We start from the raw sequence: 6,849 nt of genomic DNA, 5'->3' as shown, positions 1-6,849 counted from the left end.
GGGTTCCCGCCATTCTCCTGCCTCAGCCTCCCGAGTAGCTGGGACTACAGGCGCCTGCCAGGTCGCCTGGCTAGTTTTTTGTATTTTTTGGTAGAGATGGGGTTTCACCGTGTTAGCCAGGATGGTCTCGATCTCCTGACCTCGTGATCCGCCCGTCTCGGCCTCCCAAAGTGCTGGGATTACAGGCTTGAGCCACCGCACCCGGCCTCTGGGATTATATTATGACAATAGAATTCACATGTACAGTGAATGAAGAATCACTGTTCTCTACAGCTTAGTTCAAGGACAGCAGTTGAATCCATATTTGAGACTCATTGTTAGATGTGACCATATAATAGATGATGCATTTATCTGGCTAGAGATGATTACTATGGAAAATCCTGCAGACTTGAAGAAGTAGTTCTATGTGGAATTTGAAGGAGAACAAAGAGTTGATGAGGGAGGTGTTTCCAAATAATTTTTTCAGCTGATTGTGGAGGAAATCTTCAATCCAGATATTGGTATGTTCACATACGATGAACTTACAAAATTGCTTTGGTTTAATCCATCTTCTTTTCTTTTCCTTTTTTGAGATGTAGTCTCGCTCTGTCACCCAGGCTGGAGTGCAGTGGCACGATCTCCGCTCACTGCAACCTCCGCCTCCTGGGTTCACGCCATTCTACTGCCTCAGCTTTCCAAGTAGCTGGGACTACAGGCGCCCACCACCACGCCCGGCTAATTTTTTTTGTACCCTTTAGTAGAGACGGGGTTTCACTATTGTAGCCAGGATGGTCTCAATCTCCTTACCTCGTGATCTGCCCACCTTCACCTCCCAAAGTGCTGGGATTACAGGCGTGAGCCACCATGCCCAGCTAATCTATCTTTTCAAACTGAGGGTCAGTTTACTCTGATTGGCATAGTATAGGTCTGGCTATTTACAATAACTGTATACTGGATGTACATTTTCCCATGGTTGTCTACAGGAAGCTAATGGGGAAGAAAGGAACTTTTCATGACTTGGGAGACTCTCACCCAGTTCTGTATCAGAGTTCAAAAGATTTACTGGCGTATGAAGGAAATGTGGAAGATGACATGATGATCACTTTCCAGATAACCCAATGATGTATGATCTAAAGGAAAATGTTGATAAAATTCCAATGACAAATGAAAACAGGAAGGAATTTGTCAATCTTTATTCTGACTACATTCTCAATAAATCAGTAGATAAACAGTTCAAGGCTTTTTGGAGAGGTTTTCATACAGTGACCAATGAATTGCCCTCAAAGTATTTATTCAGACCAGAAGAAATTGAATTGTTTATATGTGGAAGCCAGAATCTAGATTTCCAAGCACTAGAAGAAACTACGGAATACGATGGTGGCTATACCAGGGACTCCGTTCTGATTAGGGAGTTCTGGGAAATCATTAATTCATTTACAGATGAACAGGAAAGACTCTTCTTGCAGTTTACAATGGGCACAGACAGAGCACCTGTGGGAAGACTAGGACAATTAAAGAAGATTATAGCCAAAAATGGCCCAGACACAGAAAGGTTACCCACATCTCATACTTGCTTTCATGTGCTTTTACTTCCGGAATATTCAAGCAAAGAAAAACTTAAAGAGATTGTTGAAGGCCATCACATATGTCAAAGGACTTGGCATGCCGTAAAACAAAACAAAATAAAATAAAAAAAAAAAAAAGGAAGAAAAAATTAAAACATTTAAAATAAAACAAGAGGGATAGATTTTGGTGGTAATAGTGTCCCAGTACAAAAGGCTGTAAGAAGACCACAGTAGTCACCTATGTCTCTGACTCCCTTCTGGGAACATGTGGGCTGGAATAGCAGATTTCAGCTATGTGTATGAACAAATCCTGTATTATAATTTTTTAAGTGAAAGTGTTACATATTCTTTCACTTGTGTGTACAGAGAGGTTTTTCTGAGAATTTATTTTAAGGGTAAAATCACATTTGCTTGTGTTTATTACTGCTTGAGGTTGAGCGTTTTGAGTATTTAAAAAATAAATGCCAACAGAACTACTCTCCCAAGGAAAACATTGCCACCTTTTGTAGACCACGTAACCTTTAAGTATGTGCTGCTTTTTTGTCCCTGTATCTAACTCAAATCAGGAGCTATATATATTTTTTAATGATTTGCTTTTGAAACCTGAAATTTTGCAAACAGTGTGATGCAATTACTGCTGTTCTAGCCCCCAAAGAGTTTTCTGTGCAAAATCTTGAGAATCAATCAAGATGGATGGGAGAAATTGGAAAAAAATTTCATACAATGCAACATAATGGAATAAATTACTAATAGTGCCACATGCATGCATCTTAAAAACATGATGCTGAGTGGATGAAGCCAGACCCCAAATAGCACCCACTGCATGATTTCATTTATATGAAATTCTGGCACACTCAGAATTAATCTGTGATGATAGAAATCAGAAAAGTGTTTGCCTCGGAGTGATAATTGATGAGGGAGTGGGAAGCATAAGAAAAATTTCTGAGGTGATAGAATATTCTATATCTTGATAAGGCTATAGGTTACAAAAGTGTATATATTTGTTAAAACTCATTGAATTGTTCATACACTCTATGTAAGTTATACCTTAGTGAAAGAAAGGAGATAAAAGTCTATTCAGCGGAAGCGAGGAGGAGATTTGGAGAGAAAGTACACATGGTTTGCATGCTAGTGTGTACGGAAGATACCTCTTTCCCCAGCCTTGCTGACCACACTTTGTTTCTCTTGACCCAAGAATGTCCAACATGGCATCGGAGACTGTATGGCTAAGGTGTCCGGGTAATGAGCTGAGAGAGTCTAACAGAATCTAGCCGATATGGTTAGCTGTGTTCCCACCGAAATCTCATCTTGAGCTGTAGCTCCCACAATCCTCATGGTTTGTGGGAGGGATCTGGTGGGAGGTAATTGAATCATGGGGATGGATTTTTTCCCATGATGTTCTTGTGACAGTGAATATGTCTCGTGAGAACTGATGGTTTTATAAAGGACAATTATTTTGCACACACTCTCTTGCCCGTCGCCATGTAAGACGTCCCTTTGCTCCTCCTTCCCCTTCCGCCATGATCATGAGGCCTCCCCAGCCATGTGGAACTGTGAGTCCATTAAACCTCTTTTTCTTTATAAATTACCCAGTCTCTGGTATTTCTTCATAGCAGTATGAAAATGGACTAATACACTAGACCTCACTGTGTATGAGGTAGAGCAAAGAAAAGCCACTTAGATTTCTCCAATCCCTTCATTCTATGTCCTCTTTTCCTACTGGAGGTGGGTTGCAGCATTCTGTGACAGAGCTAGTGAACCTAAGGCAAACTTGATTGGGTTTGGAGGAAGTCAATTGTGGATGCCAAGTCCAGTTGCCTCTTACATCTGGTGCCAGGACAATGCAAACCCACCCACCAGTAAAAACCATTCCCAGGGAGAAAGGAGCTGAGGAACACAGGCTTGAATCGACTGAGTTTAATATTGAGTCGCTACATTTTAAAATGGTAGCAATTGAGTTTAACTTGAATGACAAGGTTAGGTGTTTCAATCGTCAAGGAGAAATATGTTTTCAAGAGCCAAGTTGATTTTAGTTAAACAAAGTCTTCTCATCCTCAGTAGATGCTCAGAGCCATTTATAAGAATCTTCCTCTCTCTTTCCTTCTCTCAAATAAACATTAATAACTGAAGGCTATAAATGTGAGAGGAAATCCTACAGCACCTACCAGTGGGCATGTGAGCTCAGCTGAAGTGGCAGGGAAGAACTCCAGACATGAAATTGATAGAATTACAAAAATTAAAATGCAGCAACATTTAGAAATATGAAACTAACCATGAAAAATAATTTTTGCAGTTATAGACCAAAATATGATTTTTTTCAAGGATGAATGGTATCTGGAAAAAAGCACTGACAATTTAAAATGAAAACTAAAATTACTTTGTTAGCAACATTTTACAGATTTTTTTTAAAAAAGGGAGCTTAAACATATTTTTATTTGATACTCTGATAATTTCAATTATTTGCTTCAGTGGGCAATTCATCTGGTAATTTTGAATGAATTTTTAATATGGAAGCCTGCACTTACTTATGGAAAAACAACCTTTCATGTAGGGCATTGTAAAGCTTCCGTTACTGATCTATGTGAACAATTAAAGTTATTTAGAGCATGTTAGCTAATGACATGGAAACAGAGAAATGTTAGCTGCTGAGCTAGAGGAGGGTCTCTTATTGTGATTGTGTTTTCTCAGTCTAATTCCTGCATTCCTCTGAGTTTCTATAACTGAATCCGTGTATTATTTTTCCAAATTGAACTAGTTTTTTTCTGATAATTTCTTATGAGTGTTTCAATCACCTTTCAGGCAAAATGCAGTGAATCATGGTGTTTTAAGCACCCCAAGAACATGAATTTTCCAGAAAGTGGAGAAGCTGTATTGTTCAGGGATGATATGGTTTGGCCGTGTACACCCCCCAAATCTCATCTCTTGATTTGTAGCTCCCATGATTCCCATGTGTTGTGGGAGGGACCTGGTGGGAGGTGATTGAATCATGGGGGCAAGTCTTTATAATGCTCTTCTCATGATAGTGAATAAGTGTCATGAGATCTGATGGCTTTATGAAGGGGAGTTTCCCTACACAAGCCCTCTTTGCCTCCCACCTTCCATGTAAGATGGGCTTTTGCTGCTCCTTGCCTTCCACCATGATTATGAGGCCTCCCTAGCCATGTGGAACTGTGAGCTCATTAAACCTGTTTTTCTTTATAAATTACCCAGTCTCACATATGTCTTTATTAGCAGCGAGAGAATGAACTAATACAAGGGACATTGAGGCACTGACTACCCTCGCCTCCTGGAGGAGGATGGGGCCTTGCTAGTGCTAATTTGGGTTCAAGAAGCAGGAGAGCTTGATGTTTGTAAAAGTTTTGTTAAAGGGTAGCACACAGATTTTAATGTATCTCATTTATTTTAATATAAATGCTTCTGAAATGATGATATATAAGCCATGTATATTAAAAGGTCAGTGACTTGACAGTTTTCCAACCAGACCTTACCTTGAGCCAAAAAAGTCAATGGTGACTACATGCCCTCCATGAAACATTTTGAGGGTGAAGTATATCACATCTGTTTCTGCCCTGCATGGCCACTATGCTTTCAATAGGGTTTGTAACCTTGCTGAAGTAGTGTGGGAATATAATCTAATCTCACAGTGGAGTGTCAATTTGTGGTTACTCCCCATCAATATATATAGCCCACCAGAAAAATCTATAAAATGTTTGGAAAACTTTTATTTTTCCTTTGCAGAAAGAAGCATTGTTAAGAATAGGTAGGTTCTATGCTTTCAGGGGCTAAATGTTCAACATAATCCAAGGATGTTGGGTGTCTCTGGAAGTAACTTGTCATTGTTTCATGGTTGGTTCAAGTCCAGTAGTGCAAAGAGACTTTCAGTTTAGTGGGAGAAATCCTTTCAAGATTGAGAATGAAGAACTGGTGTAAATAAATAAATATATATATATATAATATATAATTTATATATAATATATAAAACAATGAACTGAATTGTGTCCCTCAAAAATTTGTGTGTTGAAGCCTTAACCGCCATTGTGATTGTATTTAGAGATTGAGTTTTTAGGAGGCAATTAACGGTAGGTGAGGTCGTAAGGGTGGGGCCCTGAGGTGATAGGATTAGTGTCCTTATAAGAAGAGAGAGAAACCAGCTGGGCATGGTGGCTTACGCCTGTAATCCTAGCACTTTGGGAGGCTGAGGTAGGCAGATTAGGTTAGAGAGCTCGGGAGTTAGAGACCAACCTGGGCAACATGGTGAAACCTTGTCTCTACTAAAATACAAAAAATTAGACAGACATGGTGGTGCACACCTGTAATCCCAGGTACTCGGGAGGCTGAGGCAAGAGAATCCTTTGAACCCCGGAGGCAGAGTTTGCAGTAAGCCAAGATTGTGCCACTGCACTTCAGCCTGGGCAACAGGCCAAGACTCTGTCTCAAGAAAAAAAAAAAAAAAAAAAAAGAGAGAGAGAGTGAACAAGAAAGAGAGAGCTTTGCTTTGCTCTCTCTTTCTCTCTCTGTCATATAAGAACATAGGGAGAAGGTGGCTGTCTACAAGCCAAGAGAAGAGGCCTCAGAATGAAACATATCTTGCTGGCACCTTAATCTTGGACTTCTCAGTCTCTAGAATGGTGATAAATAAATTTCTGTTGTCTAAGCCACCTAGTCTGTGGCATTTTGTTATGGCAACCTAACCAAACTAATACAATTATTGAGCACCGACTTAAGTATTTATTGAGTTTCACAAGCTATATATGCTTGCTGGGTTGTTAGATTTATTCAATCAGTTGTTTTACACACACACATCACACACATACACACACACACACACACGATACCAGTATTCACCTTTAGAAATGGGCATGGTGGTTAAACCTTATGACAGATGAAGCAAGTTCTGGGGTGCTATCAGAGTGGTTCTGCAGTCACTGGCCAGGTTACCTGATTTTATTCTCTAGTGACATCCCACAGTGAAGCCACATGGGCCTTTACGTTATTCAAATTCCTGACAAAGTAATCTGTTTCTGTCTGGTGATGGATTTCTTAACCTTGGGTCTACAGGTAGACTTCATGGTTTTACACATTTCATGAAATTTTATGCCAAATATATCTATGCGTATTTTCAGAGGAGAGGATTTGTAGTTTTAAACAGATTCGCTAGTAATTCCAGACTCTAAGGTTAAGACCAATGGCTTCAGGCCAACGTGTGGTGGAGATCTTATCAATAGTGAAGATTCCAGCTCCAGATTAAAGTCCTGGGTACGATCTCTCAGGTCTGACCAAAGACAATTGCAAGGCTTTTCTTGGC

At 39.9% G+C, this 6,849-nt stretch overlaps 1 pseudogene; it reads left to right on the top strand.

The window, feature by feature from the left end:
- Positions 1–1,650, top strand: part of LOC108536814 (ubiquitin-protein ligase E3A pseudogene) — a 3,947-nt pseudogene extending 2,297 nt beyond the window's left edge.
- Positions 1,651–6,849: the final 5,199 nt, after the last annotated feature.

This window comes from Rhinopithecus bieti, unplaced genomic scaffold, assembly GCF_001698545.2.
Source record: "Rhinopithecus bieti isolate Rb0 unplaced genomic scaffold, ASM169854v2 scaffold_13207, whole genome shotgun sequence".
Classification (NCBI taxonomy): Eukaryota; Metazoa; Chordata; class Mammalia; order Primates; family Cercopithecidae; genus Rhinopithecus; species Rhinopithecus bieti.
This window is presented reverse-complemented; position numbering and strand designations above follow the sequence as displayed.